Consider the following 17223-nt stretch of genomic DNA (forward strand, 5'->3'; position numbering starts at 1 on the left):
AGCATCGCTGGGGCTAAAGTGGTTTTAGCACTGCTGGGCTAAAAGTGGTTAGCACTGCTGGGCTAGAAGTGGTTAGCATCACTGGGCTAGAAGTGGTTAGCATCACTGGGGCTAAAGTGGTTAGCATCACTGGGCTTAGCATCGCTGGGCTAAAAGTGGTTAGCATCACTGGGCTAGAAGTGGTTAGCATCGCTGGGCTAGAAGTGGTTAGCATCGCTGGGGCTAAAGTGGTAACACTTTAGCCCGGGAATTTTAGAGAAATGGATGGATTAGTAACTGGTTGATCAATCACTAAAATAACAGATGAATGGCTTTAAGAGGCATAACTCCCATGGAAGCAAAAAGCGTTATTTTTCATCATGATATTTTTTATAATGAGAAATTCTCCTTCCCAAAGATTCCCACTCTCCCATGCTTTATCAGTAGCCACTGGATCATTGGTTTTTATAGACCTGGACAAACTGGATTGTGATCAATTAAAAAGGGGATTTGTTAAGTTAAGTAATTGAGAGATTGTCTTAAATAAACATTAGAAGACCCTTCAGTCTTCAAGACCAGAGTACCTTAGATGAACCAATGACTTGTTTAATTGATGGATGATAACCTGCTCTTTAAAAAGACCTGTAAAACCAGACCAGAACTCTTGTCCTAGTGTGACACAGTGGGAAAGAATACACTTACAGGCATGGTGTTGCACTGATAAGCTTTTCTCTTGTGCACCTGAATGGGATTTTCTTTGACTTAACTTAAGTCATTAAAGTTATATAAATAACCCTGCTCTGGGTTACTTACAGACTGATTAACTATAGATGTGACAAAGTGAGGTCTTCACCTGAATCTCCTGCTGTCCTTTATGACAGGGGTGCAGGGGTGTCCAGACCTGGTCCTGGGGGTCAGTGTGTCTGCAGGGTGTCTGAGGGTTTTGACTCTCTACTCTTAGCGAACTAAACCAACTGGTTACCAGATTAACTAGACCAGTTTAACAGGAAAGCAAGAAAAGCCACATCTCCTTTTCAGCACTCCAGTGTCTCAGCAGCAAACACGTTGAATGTTCAGTTTCCTTACCCAGTGACAATGGTGACACCATTTCCCTGCCAAAGTACCGCAGAGTGGTATGTTCCACAGAAGCAAACCATTCTGTCCAAATCAATGGAGATATCCCAACATTCCTGAGGACTGTAATGCAGTAGCAGACCAGACCTTTCCCTTAGTGCACTGTGCTATGTGAAGGAAGGCTGCTGCATGTGAGTCTCACAGAGAAAAGATTGTTGATGCATAAGCCTCTGTTACATCACTGAAGGCAACAGCAGACCTGGCTGATATGTCAATTCTGACAGCCTTACAGGCAGTGGATAAATTTGGAGGCTGTATATTTCTAAGTAAGGTGAATACAGTGTACAAAATATAATAGCGCATTTTCTCAATTAATTGCTGCCATGAATTGTAAGAGCAACAGCAGTAGGGTCAAGGTATCTGAGGCAGTGGTAAGTGATTATTACATTGGCTTCAGTGTATTTAGCCGCTCACATTAAAGAAACTGCCACAGAAAAAAACAGGAATGAAACAGAATTGAGAGACACGGACTGTGTGCCTGTTCTTTCATGCTAAGTCAGCTTTGTATTACAGCTCATTGAGGGTGTGCGTGAATATGGAAGCTCTTGTCTGTGATTAGTGGCAGCTGCTCTGACTACCAGGCAACACAAACTGGATCGTCCTGTGCCAAGGTCTTCCCAGCTTTCCAGCTCAGGGAGCTCAGAGCTGCCTCCCCTCTGGGCACGGAAAGCAGAAGCCTATTTCGTGACCAGCCCAGCAGGACTGCTGTCCACTGCCCGAAACTGGACGCTGTGCCGGCGCTGGATGTACTTTATTATTTGCCACTGAGGAGAGCAGGAGCTGATCGCCCTGAGGATAGGATTCCATGCTGGCTTGTCCCTCTATTCCGAAACCTACGGGCCTACGCCAGGCGGCTGGCCCTGAGTGTGGAGTTCGGCGCCCGGCATAGAAGGAGCAACAGTGACATTGCCCTGTTAAATGTGGCACCACAGTCCGGGCACCACAGCCCAGAGGGAAATGTGATCCAGCAGCAGAGCTTCAAGCTGTTCAGTTTGTACAGCTGTCACATCCTGTTCAGTCTTCCTCAAATTCGATTAGATGCGGCGCAGGATCCCGATTTGCCAGCCTCTGGAGTTCCAGGCGGTTTCCGTCTCACCCGGGCAGGTTCTCCTGAAGCTAGGGGATGACTGCGGTCAGAACCCTGGCCTCTGCGCATCATCGGCTGGGCGGCTCTGGTCTCTGCTGTGATCCCCTGCCACTGCAGCACCTCGGAGCGGTTCGACTCGCCATCCAGCCCTCCATCTGTCTGTCCACCTTTCCGTCAATTCCTCTGTCTATCCTTCCACCCTTCTGTCAATGTATCCATCCTTCCATTCTTCCATCCTGTCAATTTTCAGTCCATCCTTCTATACATTCATCCATCCACTCTTTTCTACATTCATCACCCATCCATCTATACATTCACTCATCCATTTCTACATTCATGACCCACCCATCTATACATTCACCCATCCATCTACACATTCATCTATCAATCCATCCATCCCTCTGTCAAGCCTCCATATTTAGGTGTGACTAGAATGACACTGTCCTATTAGTTGAATTACAAATCGTGGCTGAAATCCCAAACAGAAGCTGGCATGACCACGCCGCTCTGGAAGATGGCACGATGGCGCAGGGCAGCTCCCTCTGTCCCCCCCGGAGCGCCCCGGGCTCACACATGGCACACGCTCCCCTGCCCGCTTACCTCTGAGGAAGGAGAATCCTGCTTGGATCTGCCTGGGTCCTCGTCAGATCTCCCTCTCTCTCTGCCTGCGCCGGGCAGCTGACACCTCCAGTCTTCATTCAAATGGGCTCTGAAGTCAGGCAGCGTGCTGCTCTCATCCCGATTAGAGGAGATTTGCGGGGGATTACAGGGGACAGCGGGACCCGTCACCCTGCCTGCGCTCTGCGGCTCTGCGGCTCTTAAGCAGAGGGGTCCAGGCTGGGCGCGGCGGGGAGCCCTCAGATTCCATCACACTCAGCCCATAGTCCCCCTCGTCCTGGAGATCAAGCCAAGCTGCAGCAGAACTCCCACCTGGAGGGGCTGTTGGTCTTCTGCCCCCTCAGATCAGTCCCCTGGGAGCCTGGGGCACTGCTGTTTGACTCAGGGGTCCACTGCTGACAAGCAAGAGCAAGTGCTGACCGCTAGCTAGATCCGTCAGAGGTGCAGGGAGTCAAGGCAGGGAGGCACACTGAAGATAGAGAGGCCTCCCGGAGATCAGACCGCTACAGAGATCTCCCCACCAGTGTTCACAAGCACCTTGTAAACGCAAAAACATCACCTTTAATTACCCTAATTGGACATTTTTGGACCAATGTATTTAAAGTTAACCTTTCGATCCACCTACCCATCTTCTAAGCACTTCAGGGTCCAATTCAGGGTCATGGGGGAGCTGGGGCCTATCCCAGCAAGCAACGGGTACAAGGCAGGGCACACCCTGGGCAGGACGCCAGTCCATCACAGAGCGGACAGACACAAACACAGACACACTCACACTGCACCAGAGTTTCTACAGATTTTTGTATACATGACAACACTAAGTCTTACTCAGTCTGGGCTTTTGTGAATACAGTGGGTGTCTATACAGCATGTCTGGTGCACAAGACAATCCTACAGATCTACATGCAGGTATGGTGACTGCATTCTGTCTTTCTGCCTTTATCATAGCAGATTGCAATGGCATTATAAACACAGACATACTATAGTGTGTCTTCCTAGATTTCTATCAGTCAGTCTATTCATCTATATAAAGTATCATTACACATGTAGGACTTTCAGATAAGTATTGGACAGAATATTAGGGACCCCCACCAAATATGAGATCTACTCTGTGAGCAGCTGGGACAAGGCGTGGCCCGAGGGATTCCTCAGGGATCTGATCTATCCGCAGTCCAATCCCATCCCATTCCTGCAGCAAGATGGCCTTCAGCTGGGGTTGTGAGGGGGGGGGGGTGGTGGTGTGTGGGGACTGAACGGGACAGGTCTGCTGGTTTCACTGGTTCCCAGCAGGGTTGAGGTCTGGGGATCATTCTGGTCAGGGAAGGTGATGGGAGTCTGACGCCCAGATGTCACACAGTCCCCTCTGCCTCAACCACAGGCTATAGGCAGAACAGATCCTATTATCCCTGAATTAGAACTTACAACACTGCGCTGTCAACCAGGGTGACTTAAAGCTAAGAATGTCACCAGAGGGGAGCCACAGGCCCAGCCCTCCCCCAACAGCACTGTGGCCATACGGGTGGGGGCTGTGCATTCTCTGCCTTGATCCGAGCTCCCAATCAGTTAATTAAAGCAACAGCTACCTTAGACCCTTGTTTGTTTAGAAGAAAACAGCTCTTAAAAGCTGCATGGGCAATTTGAAGTCTCCAGCTGTTTCAGGGTTCACTGGCCCCTTGTGAAGGGGAAGCAGGTTATGAAGGGGTCTGGTATGCCGTACTGAAACAGGGTGCAGCCTCTGGTGGGAGCTGCTCAGCAGACACACTTCACGCTGCAGGGTCACAGTTTTTGGACAACTGACAGCATATCAGGACAGCACAGTGACACAGTGGTTGGCATTGCTGTCTCGCAGCTCTGGGGCCCTGGGTTCAATTCCTGGGGTGCTGTCTGTGTGGAGTTTGCATGTTCTCCACCATGACCCGTGGGTTTCCTCTGGGTGCTCCTTTTTCCTCCCACAGTCCAAAGACATGCTGGCAGGTAAATTGGCTTCTGGGAAAACTGTCCCTGGTGTGAGTGTGAGTGCGTGCCCTGTGATGGACTGGTGTCTCATCCAGGACGTATCCTGCCATTCACCTGTTGCTTTGTGGGATAGGCTCCTGCTGCCCCACGACCCTGACTTAGATAAAGTGGATGGATGGATTAACACAGCCAAGAAGATGTAGTAGTTGGTGTTTAAGTGGGAGATTTTATTATATAGATGCTCAATTGTAAGACAAATTGTCCCTGGTGAGAGTATGTGTCTGTGTCTGTGTTTCTGTCTGTCTCCCCAGTGATGGACTGACTTGCGCCCGTTGCTTGCTGGGATAGGCTCCGGCTCCCCATCGCCCCTGAAGTGGATGAAGCGATTAGAAAGTGGATGGATGGATGAATCAGCAGGCTTGGGGACAACAGTGGCAGCTGGTCAGTTTCTCTGGACATTGGTCACGGCAGGTGAGGCTTCTTCTGGCCCCACTGAATGAGCTGCTTTCAGTGTTGGAGATGAGGAGCATAAGAAAGATGACGAACAAGAGGAGCCACTCAGCCTGTCCAGCCCGTTTGGTAGACAGTAGCGAATTGATCTGAGGATCACTCTGCTGTTCCCTGAAATCAGTTTCAGCTTCATTGGCGGGCAGCTTGATCCACACCTCCACCACTCTTTGTGAAAAGGGGTGCACCCTTTTTTTACATGTATCGTGCACGTGTGTGTTACCGTGCGAGCATACGCATTTGTGTTTGTGCCTGCGGGGCTATTTGTTCTCCTGTTCTCAGTTTTAAACACACTTCTCTGTAGTTTCCACTTGTTTCAGATTCATTTATTCTGAGAGTAGGGTCTTTAGGAGCTGGGTGTTTAAGGTTTACTGGGTGATTTAAAACACGGCGGTAAAATGAAATTAGACATAATGTGCAATGGACCCAAATGCTTAAGATCTGTCTTCATCACTCCCCCCGGAGCTCTGCATCCCCATAGACATGCTGTTTGAAGTCACCCCTAAACCAGGACTGAGCTGAAACTCACAGGTGACAGCAACGAGCACCTTCTTTCCTTCAGTATCATGGCTTATAAGTAAACAAGCAAAAATGCATGAAAAATACCCTTTTGGTTCAAAACACACACTTTCATTATTTATAGTACTGATCTAAACAGCTCTCTTTTGCTGTAGAAATGAATGAACACATTTGCATTTAAGGGGGTGCTGTGTAATTAATAATAATAATTGCTTACACTTATATAGCGCTTTTCTGGACACTCCACTCAAAACGCTTTACAGGTAATGGGGACTCCCCTCCACCACCTGGATGATGCGACGGCAGCCATCGTTCACCAGAACGCTCACCACAAACCAGCTATCAGTGGGGAGGAGAGCAGAGTGATGAAGCCAATTCATAGATGGGGATTATTAGGAGGCCATGACTGGTAAGGGCCAATGGGAAATTTGGCCAGGACGCCGGGGTTACACCCCTACTCTTTTCGAGAAACACCCTGGAATTTGTAATGACCACAGAGAGTCAGGACCTCGGTTTTATGTCTCATCCGAAGGACGGCGCCTGTTTACAGTGTAGTGTCCCCATCACCATACTGGGGCATTAGGACCCACACAGACCACATGGTGAGCGCCCCCTGCTGGCCCCACTAACACCTCTTCCAGCAGCAACCTTAGCTTTCCCAGGAGGTCTCCCATCCAGGTACTGGCCAGGCTCACACCTGCTTATTGTCAGTGGGCTGCCAGTGGGGAGTTGCAGGGTGATAAGGCTGCTGGCCATATAATTAAAAGTGCCCAAACAGGTGATGCAAATGTCATTACAATTGTTTTAGAAATAGAGTAAATTAATAAAACATGAACAGAGTAGTATGAACGTGCTAATAATCAGACAATATTTTAGATTAATTGCATATCAGTAAACAACTCTTCACTTCTTAGAACGAATAACATAGCTGGAAACACAAAATGTTTTGAGCTCAGCAAGATGTATATATATAGAAAGGTACAATGTATGTACAAAGGCCCAGTTTGTGAGACCTTGTAGTCAACCTATATACATACACTCAGAGCAAGTAGAGGCAGGCACAGAAAAAAGATAGGCAGCTACTACTGGCCACACATGTGAATTCTTCTGTGTGGTTATAAAAAGCTCCTGCAATGCTATATTCCCAGGCTTGTGTGCTAAATAAAACAGCCCAGAGGACATCTGGTCTCAGTCTTTGCTGTGAATTTGAGGAGTGCAGGAGACAGTGCCTACCCCCCCTGTCTGCCAGCCAGAATGACTTCAACACAAACCACTAGGGCAAGAAGGGCAGTGTGATTAGAGCATTCTCAGTCTTGTCCAGGAGGTGGCGCTAATGTTCCCAGAAATCCTCTTTCTGCAGCACTCGACTCTCCCCTCCATCTCACACTCCCCCGGCTCGTGCTGCAGACTGCACTCATACATCAAGCCCAGAGGAATTAACTGTTCATGCCTCAGAATGTTTCAACTCCAGACTGTATCCTGCAGTGCGTCAGAGCTGTAATGAGTACAGTTCTGTGTCATTCGCTGTATTATATTTACAGATCACATTCGTATCTGTCAGAAAACACACTTGCAGGGGCTCAAACTCAGGAACACACAGAGAACCCAAGTCCTGCTTGGGCCAAAACCCAAGAACAAACACACACAGAGAAGGTGGACCTGCAGTCTTGGCTTGCCTGCTGAACACAGAGAGCAGTCTGTGGCTGAGAGGCAGGGCTAAAGCTCAGTTTAGCCATGAAACAGGGGTGTGGTGCTAAAATTAGAGCTGTTCCAGATCCAATCTGAGAAGCAGTTCCTTTCTCCGGCACAGAGGGGATCCAGTTCCTCGCCTTCAGCTGCCCACCCTCTGTCCTCAGAAAACCTGGAGAGAGCAGGCAGGACTCCCACTGCACAGCCCTGTGAGCTGTCTCGGGTTTTGCCGAGGTCCTACAGTGCCTCTTGTACAGAAGCCCACAGCAGAGGACCGCAGTGTGGGGGCTGATGCGGCGTCACTGTGCCAAGACAGATGTGGGACTTACGGCTGGCCTTTGGGTTTCATTGGGCAGGAGCTGGCAAACCGTGGCATAGATCAAGCCGCTATGCCATAGGACTCATTCCCAGCCCCGGGTGCAAGCTAGGGTTTGCAGTGAGAGGCAAAGGGAGAAAGGAGAAAGAGAGTGAGCCGTGCTGCTCTGCTCGTCTGGCCCGTCAGAGAGCGCTGTCTTCCTTACAAGAAACATGTGGACATCAGAGAGCCTGGGTGGAGGGAGAGGGGGTGTGCGGATAAGGAGCGAGAGATAAGACAGGGAGAGGGGAGGAGGGGGGATGGAGGAGGGAGGTGGGGTGGGCATGTTTTCGGCAGCCAATGGCCCAGGCAGAGTGGAGTTCCTCGGAGGGTGGGCTGGGAACTTTAACAAAGCAGGAGCTCTCCCGAAACACAAACAAACACTTGGGCTTTTTCTGCCTGCAGACGGCTCAAACGCACACGGAGAGGACAACCCCAGGAGAGACCCTGACCAGGAGCTAACGTTCGCCGGGGATCTTACCCTGCTGTGAGCTCTCTCTCCCTGGCAGGGCGCTCGCTGGGCGGCGGAGATCGAGAGGAGATTTCTTTCGGCACGGGAGAAGGGTCAGATCGCGGGATCGGGGATGAAGGCTCTGCCCAAGAACCAAGGACGGACGGACTATATTCTGGGTGCCATGGGTGACATCCTTTCGTCCCTGGCGCTGCCCAGCCAGCAGTGGGTGAGTGAGGAGGGGGCAGGGTGGCGGGGGATGGGTCCTGCATGGCTCACAAGCGTGGGGAAGCATTTCCCTCCTTGCCTAGTCGGGAGCACAGGTTTATAGTCTTGCAATAGCGAGAGGAATTCAAAAGGTCAGGTGGCTGCTCACAGTGGGAAGACTCCAGATCCATCCCACTGAAACACCTTGGCACAAAGGGCTTGTAAATTGTTTAATTGATGATGCATTAAATTAACTAATTAAGCGGCTGATCGGACTGACACTTTAGAATGAGGATTACTACTTTAAGCACTTCTCTTCCTCCACATATTTCTATTCAAACAGGTGTTGGCAGTTTCATCAGATAATTAGGCACCGGAGGGGCTGTCATCTTTTGATCCATCTTAATTCAAAGCAAAATCTCTTTTTCAAATCGCCCAGCACCTAAGCTTTGTAATCATAACACACACAGATAGATCTTAATAGTTAGCTGTGACTGAGATTCCTAAGAAGGACAGAGATGTGCCAGAGCACAGGTTTGCAATGAAGTGGCCAGTGCTCACTCTGCTTTCACACAGTGATATCCTGGTCATCTGCTGACTTCCTGTGACATCACTGAGAGACATGCCTCTCATCCATTCAGCTATCACTCTCCTGTTGGGCACCATGGTATTCACAGTGTGTCAGGAGGGGGATGGCTCTGACGGGTAGGCATGTCTGAGGTGTGTTTATTCTCTGGGCTCCTGAAAGCAAGGGAGCTGTTATTTGTACACTAAAATAGGGACATCCAGCATTTTACTTCCTCCCTGGATTGAGACACAGGTACACTTAGTAAACTAATAAATGTGTGTGAGTTTGTGCAGTTGATACACAAGTACACTTACTCACACAGAGATAAACAAATATACTTGCTCACATGGAGAAACACTCCTCCTAAAGGACACACAGATACTGTACACACACTCCCAGAGAGAGACAGAGATACACGCGCTCACTCAGAGACACACAAATACAGTATACATGCTCATGCAAAGATACACAAATACACACTCTCACCCTGTCTCTCACCCTGGTCAGATACTTAACTAGTATGAAATTGTCTTTTTAGGGTCCTGTAGCAAGCCAGTGTATGTTTGTGGGTGTCCCATTGGGTTAGGTAGTGTTGTGATTGCGGTTGACAATTGTGGTGGAAGGAATTCTGGTCACTTTTTAAGTGTAGCCAATATTTATTCTCCATTTTGAGCACTAGCAGTGGCTTTCGGCCTAATACATCCCTGTGCACATTGTTAGGTGTTTTTCTCTGCAGATGGAGGATGTTTCTACAGAACTCTGTGTGGAGAGTTTCTTGAGCTTTTTGTCCTGTTTAGTGTAATCCTGGTCTGTGAGATGACCCACACTTCACTGTCGTAAAGGGCAATGGGTTGGATTACACTTTCAAATATTTGTAGCCAGATTTTTAAAGGGGATTAATATTGTGGAGCCTTCTTCATATGCTGTAGAAAACCATTGGCACTTTCAGTGCCTTCACTGCCAGCTCAAAACTCCCAGATGAACCAAATATCAAATCAACATATGTGCAGCTGGTTGGGTTGTTGTCCCCTGTGAAGTGATACCAGTTAATCTGAGACCTATCTTACTTCTGGATGACATTGACTCTGGTCAGCGCCCAGGCATGACAGTACTGCTCCAGGAGTGCCAGGCTCTGCTGCAGCCCCTGTTCTGGGTCCAGATGGGCTGTCAGTGCCCAGGTGTGACAGTACTGCTCCAGCAGTGCCAGGCTCTGCTGCAGCCCCTGTTCTGGGTCCAGATGGGTTGTCAGTGCCCAGGTGTGACAGTACTGCTCCAGGAGTGCCAGGCTCTGCTGCAGCCCCTGTTCTGGGTCCAGATGGGCTGTCAGTGCCCAGGTGTGACAGTACTGCTCCAGCAGTGCCAGGCTCTGCTGCAGCCCCTGTTCTGGGTCCAGATGGGCTGTCAGTGCCCAGGTGTGACAGTACTGCTCCAGGAGTGCCAGGCTCTGCTGCAGCCCCTGTTCTGGGTCCAGATGGGCTGTCAGTGCCCAGGTGTGACAGTACTGCTCCAGCAGTGCCAGGCTCTGCTGCAGCCCCTGTTCTGGGTCCAGATGGGCTGTCAGTGTCAGGGTGTGACAGTACTGCTCCAGCAGTGCCAGGCTCTGCTGCAGCCCCTGTTCTGGGTCCAGATGGGCTGTCAGTGCCCAGGTGTGACAGTACTGCTCCAGGAGTGCCAGGCTCTGCTGCAGCCCCTGTTCTGGGTCCAGATGGGCTGTCAGTGCCCAGGTGTGACAGTACTGCTCCAGCAGTGCCAGGCTCTGCTGCAGCCCCTGTTCTGGGTCCAGATGGGTTGTCAGTGCCCAGGTGTGACAGTACTGCTCCAGCAGTGCCAGGCTCTGCTGCAGCCCCTGTTCTGGGTCCAGATGGGTTGTCAGTGCCCAGGTGTGACAGTACTGCTCCAGCAGTGCCAGGCTCTGCTGCAGCCCCTGTTCTGGGTCCAGATGGGCTGTCAGTGCCCAGGTGTGACAGTACTGCTCCAGGAGTGCCAGGCTCTGCTGCAGCCCCTGTTCTGGGTCCAGATGGGCTGTCAGTGTCAGGGTGTGACAGTACTGCTCCAGGAGTGCCAGGCTCTGCTGCAGCCCCTGTTCTGGGTCCAGATGGGCTGTCAGTGCCCAGGTGTGACAGTACTGCTCCAGCAGTGCCAGGCTCTGCTGCAGCCCCTGTTCTGGGTCCAGATGGGTTGTCAGTGCCCAGGTGTGACAGTACTGCTCCAGGAGTGCCAGGCTCTGCTGCAGCCCCTGTTCTGGGTCCAGATGGGCTGTCAGTGCCCAGGTGTGACAGTACTGCTCCAGCAGTGCCAGGCTCTGCTGCAGCCCCTGTTCTGGGTCCAGATGGGCTGTCAGTGCCCAGGTGTGACAGTACTGCTCCAGGAGTGCCAGGCTCTGCTGCAGCCCCTGTTCTGGGTCCAGATGGGCTGTCAGTGCCCAGGTGTGACAGTACTGCTCCAGCAGTGCCAGGCTCTGCTGCAGCCCCTGTTCTGGGTCCAGATGGGCTGTCAGTGTCAGGGTGTGACAGTACTGCTCCAGCAGTGCCAGGCTCTGCTGCAGCCCCTGTTCTGGGTCCAGATGGGCTGTCAGTGCCCAGGTGTGACAGTACTGCTCCAGGAGTGCCAGGCTCTGCTGCAGCCCCTGTTCTGGGTCCAGATGGGCTGTCAGTGCCCAGGTGTGACAGTACTGCTCCAGCAGTGCCAGGCTCTGCTGCAGCCCCTGTTCTGGGTCCAGATGGGTTGTCAGTGCCCAGGTGTGACAGTACTGCTCCAGCAGTGCCAGGCTCTGCTGCAGCCCCTGTTCTGGGTCCAGATGGGTTGTCAGTGCCCAGGTGTGACAGTACTGCTCCAGCAGTGCCAGGCTCTGCTGCAGCCCCTGTTCTGGGTCCAGATGGGCTGTCAGTGCCCAGGTGTGACAGTACTGCTCCAGGAGTGCCAGGCTCTGCTGCAGCCCCTGTTCTGGGTCCAGATGGGCTGTCAGTGTCAGGGTGTGACAGTACTGCTCCAGCAGTGCCAGGCTCTGCTGCAGCCCCTGTTCTGGGTCCAGATGGGCTGTCAGTGCCCAGGTGTGACAGTACTGCTCCAGCAGTGCCAGGCTCTGCTGCAGCCCCTGTTCTGGGTCCAGATGGGTTGTCAGTGCCCAGGTGTGACAGTACTGCTCCAGCAGTGCCAGGCTCTGCTGCAGCCCCTGTTCTGGGTCCAGATGGGCTGTCAGTGCCCAGGTGTGACAGTACTGCTCCAGCAGTGCCAGGCTCTGCTGCAGCCCCTGTTCTGGGTCCAGATGGGCTGTCAGTGCCCAGGTGTGACAGTACTGCTCCAGCAGTGCCAGGCTCTGCTGCAGCCCCTGTTCTGGGTCCAGATGGGCTGTCAGTGCCCAGGTGTGACAGTACTGCTCCAGCAGTGCCAGGCTCTGCTGCAGCCCCTGTTCTGGGTCCAGATGGGTTGTCAGTGCCCAGGTGTGACAGTACTGCTCCAGCAGTGCCAGGCTCTGCTGCAGCCCCTGTTCTGGGTCCAGATGGGCTGTCAGTGTCAGGGTGTGACAGTACTGCTCCAGCAGTGCCAGGCTCTGCTGCAGCCCCTGTTCTGTTGGTGTCAGCAGGACCAGGTCATCAATGCAGAACAGAAACTTGATTTCTGTGTTGTGTAATGTGAGGCCAGGCTCTTAACTCATCCATATAGATATTAAGCAGTGCTGGCCAGGAGCTCAGACTGTTCCCCAACTATTGTTAACTCATTGATAGAGATATTGAACAGTGTTTCAAAGGCTTTTTGAAAACAATAAAGTAGTCACATATTTGTCCTCTTTTCCTTAGTGGATGTGTGTGTTTATAAGTGTGCGTAGGGTGTAAATGTGATCAGATGTGTGTCAGTTGGGTAGGAAGACGATCTGACTCTTACTGAGGTCACTGTGCTTGGTAAGGAAGGCCAGTGTTCAGGCATTCATGATACTGCAGAATACCTTCCCCAGATTACTACTGTTCACATAGATGCCCTGGAAGTTATAGGGTTGAGTTTGCCTTCACTTTTCTAGATGATGGTGATCAGTCCTTGGTTCTAGACCTCAGAGAAACACCTGTAAGAGGTTGGAGTGTGAGCAGGGCTTGCTGCATCTAAGTCTCAGCATCTCGATGTTGACTCTTTGGCCACAGGCCTGGCGTGGTCTGAGGCATGGAGTTTGTCCAGTAGCTCCTGCTCTGTGATCAGGGAGTCCAAGGGGTTTTGGTTGTCTTTAATAGCCAGATACAGAGCTATGCATTTTTCAAAACTATTGCATTACATTTGTAATCTCTTAGTAAACATTTTTGCAGACAATTCCATTTTGGTTGGCCAATTCTTCTGGTTTTGATTGAAAGTTTTCCACTTTTCCCAGAAACAGTTCTGGTTTATTGAGTCCTCGAATTTTGTGAGTTGCCTGTTTATGTTGTACTTTTTAAGTGTGTGATTGTAGTGTTTTGCAATCTCACACTACTGGAGACACAGATCATTGACATAGTCACAGAGGCACACAAATACACTGGCATCCTTACACACAGATGCACTTGCTCTCTTTCACACCGAGACACACAATAACACACACTGACACTCGCAGATACAAACACACCGCAGACAAAGAGATACACTTACACTTATAGACACAGAAGTACAAAGACACATAATCACACACAGATACGCACATAAAATCTCTTGCAAACACACACTGACGCAGAGATACACACAAGTCACAGATAAAGCAATACACAGATACACACAAACATACAGCACTCGTGGCACTCCTGAAATACACAGAGGCATACAAGCATACACACTCAAACACACTCTCTCCCTCTCAGCTGGAGCAGCCCTGACACCCTAGAATTTAATAACAATAACAGTACAGGCTCTAAAACCGTTTCAGATGCTCATTCGCAGATCTTCCCGGGTGAGGCTGACCACAGCTGAGATTCTCCAAATATTTATGTCAGGACGAAACTCAATCAAATTGATGTTTTTCTGAGGGTTTCTGCTGTAGTGTTTGTGAAGACTTTGAACATTGGAATGTCCTTTTCTCTCAGTGCTGGGGGAGCAGACTGCTGGGCCTCATCTTTAATGAGGAGGTGAGGAGACGGAGTGTCAAAAGACACATGATCAGCTCAGCCCACTCCAGCTCACACCAGTTATCACACGTCTCACTCCACAGTGACCACACATTTCACTATACAGGGCTCACATATCTCACATGACAGGGATAGCACACCACAGGACACACACGTCTCACACCACAGGACTCACACGTCTCACTCCACAGGACTCACACGTCTCACACGTCTCACTCCACAGGACTCACACGTCTCACACCGCAGGACTCACACGTCTCACTCCACAGGACTCACACGTCTCACACCGCAGGACTCATGTCTCACACCTCAGTGACCACAGTCTGACCATAGAAACTGGACACAGACAGGCCTGGCTGCCCAGAGAGGACAGGCTCAGTGACCACAGCCTGGACATAGAAACTGGACTCAGACAGACCTGGCTGCCCAGAGAGGACAGGCTCAGTGACCACAGCCTGGAGATAGAAACTGGACTCAGACAGACCTGGCTGTCCAGAGAGGACAGGCTGTGCTCCCACTGCCAGCAAGGAGAAGCAGAGACAGAGATGCACTTTCTGCTGCACTGTGACAAATACATTCTTCTCTAAAATAGAGAGTGGAAGATGGAGTAGGAGGGAGTGTGGAAGAGAGGGAGAGAGAGTCATTCCCGCCCCTAATCTGATCCCTAAAGCCAGTCCTAACCCTGGTCTGAGCCCAGACCCGATGCGAGCTGACTAGATCACATCCCCTTTACCTCTTGGTGACGTGCCCAGCGCTGAGGGCTGCGCTGTGATGAAATGCTTCCCCTGTGATCAGGCTCTAAGAAAAACACAAGACTCTTAATTCTGATGGCTGAAGGAATGTCAGATGGCTGAAAGCGCGGACTTGGCCAGACCACACGTGCAACAGGACAGGAAGCAGGAGTGAGACGGCAGGAAGTGGCCGGGGACACTGTTCCCACAAACCTGCCTTGAGCAACGCCAGGGCAGCTCTGCAGGGTTTGGGTTTTGGACAGCCAGGGAGTCACAGGGACAGTCCACTGGGGCTCTGCTGGAGAGGGGGGACAGTCCCACTGGGGCTCTGCTGGAGACGGGGGACAGTCCACTGGGGCTCAGCTGGAGAGGGGGGACAGTCCGCTGGGGCTCTGCTGGAGGGGGGGGACAGTCCACTGGGGCTCTGCTGGAGAGTTGGGACAGTCCGCTGGGGCTCTGCTGGAGAGGGGAGGACAGAGGGGGGGGACAGAGGGGGGACAGTCCACTGGGGCTCTGCTGGAGACAGGGGACAGTCCACTGGGGCTCAGCTGGAGAGGGGGGGACAGTCCGCTGGGGCTCTGCTGGAGAGTTGGGACAGTCCGCTGGGGCTCTGCTGGAGAGGGGGGGACAGTCCGCTGGGGCTCTGCTGGAGAGTTGGGACAGTCCGCTGGGGCTCAGCTGGAGAGGGGGGACAGTCCTCTGGGGCTCTGCTGGAGAAGGGGGGACAGTCCACTGGGGCTCTGCTGGAGAAGGGGGGACAGTCCACTGGGGCTCTGCTGGACAGAGGGGACAGTCCACTGGGGCTCTCCTGGGGCAGGGGGTCCTACGGTATTTGTCTTTGACACTCCACTGGAATTGTCCGGAAAAGCCCTCTGATTTCAGGCCCTTGTTTTCAGGCCCCTGATGCCTCTGAAGAGGAGCCGCTGCTGTGTGAGATGACCCAGAGGTCAGAGCGTGCGGACTGGGGCGCTGAGCCCCCAGACCCCCAGGAAGAGACAGCGCGGGGTGACAGCCTGGGGAGAGGGGAGCTGGCAGGTCAAGGTAGGAAGATTTGGTTCCCATAGCTGGATCAGGAGAGAGCTTCTGCTCTTTTTTCTCCAAAATCTGGAACTGTCACTCACTGTACGTTTTAGGGATTGATGGGGGATCGGCAGTTATTTGAGACTGAGGTTTCTGGTTAGACACTGTTGAGATGCCCCCAGTGATGTCCCCCCTATCCCAGGAACACAGATGGCTGATGACATCACCCAGAATCGAACCTGCAGCATCTGATGAGTGAACGCCTTGATGGGTGTGCCTGGTGCCCTCTTGTATAAAAACCTAGAAACGGCAGCAGGAGGAGAGAGTCACAGAGTGTGTCCTCAGATGCTGTCCTGAAGATCACACCTGCTTTGCTCTGCACACAAGCGCGTGTTTGGGTTTCCGTATGTGGGGACCAGCCCACCAAGAACAACAACAATGTGGAAATACTGGAAGGCAGCTATAGAGCTCATTGCAAAGACACTGAGCAAGTCAGTGCGGGGTAAATGCACCATTACTGAGCCGCGCCCAGTGAGATCCGTATTAAAGATAAGGCTTAATTGGCTCAGGGGATAGGCTAATGACTTGAGCGAACGCAGCAAGCGGTTGCTGAAAACCGCTACCAGACGTGGGGCTGGACTCTGCCGAGTGGATCTGGGGGGGTATTTGACAAAAGCGGGCTGTGTGCTAGCGGGGAGAAGCCTTGCACGCATTTCCACAGGCTGAGAAAGAACAAAGCCTCTCAGTGTTGGCTGCAAGAGGGGCTGTGCAGCATGTGGCAGGACTACTGGAGACGGCAGTGCGCCCTCGACTGGGCCGTAGATGTGGAATAAGCCCACATGCGCAGAGGTGCGATGACAGATCTTTCTCAATCTGCCTGTCTGTCTCAGAGAAGTCGTTCAGCCAGTCTGGCCCATATTATAGTTGGCAGATCCCAGGACCTCACCCAGCCATTTCTTGAAAGAAACTAGGGTATCGGCTTTAACACCAATGGCTGGGTAGTGTCACGCCCTCTGCAGCCAGAGGGCGCTCCTTCTCTGTCCTGTCCCTTGTTTCTGGCCTGCTGTCCTTCCTGTCCCTCTCTTTCCCTTGGGCTATATATTTCCGGTTCTTGCACTCTGTCCTCGCTCAGCATTGACGTTCAGATGTCCTGAAACCGCCTAGCACCAGGGCGCCCCACGTCCGCTCCCTGAGGGCATAGGTTTCTATACGGCATTCCTGAACTCTTTGCACTATGAGCCCGGGCCTTTTTCCCGTCTCGCCGCTATGCATATGGGTCTTTTTCCGCTCTCCTGCTCCCCACGGTTAGTCCCTTTGGACGTCCGTG

At 51.8% G+C, this 17223-nt stretch overlaps 1 long non-coding RNA gene across 1 annotated transcript; it reads left to right on the forward strand.

Annotated features, from left to right (window-relative positions):
* The first annotated feature begins 8216 nt into the window (after positions 1–8216).
* On the forward strand, positions 8217–16148 carry LOC148841364 (uncharacterized). Its single transcript, XR_016091322.1, has 3 exons — positions 8217–8521; positions 15773–15917; positions 16099–16148. It is a non-coding gene; the product is annotated as an uncharacterized LOC148841364 (long non-coding RNA).
* The last annotated feature ends 1075 nt before the right edge of the window (positions 16149–17223 follow it).

This window comes from Atractosteus spatula, chromosome 1 (genome assembly GCF_055471065.1).
Source record: "Atractosteus spatula isolate fAtrSpa1 chromosome 1, fAtrSpa1.hap1, whole genome shotgun sequence".
NCBI classification, from domain to species: domain Eukaryota; kingdom Metazoa; phylum Chordata; class Actinopteri; order Semionotiformes; family Lepisosteidae; genus Atractosteus; species Atractosteus spatula.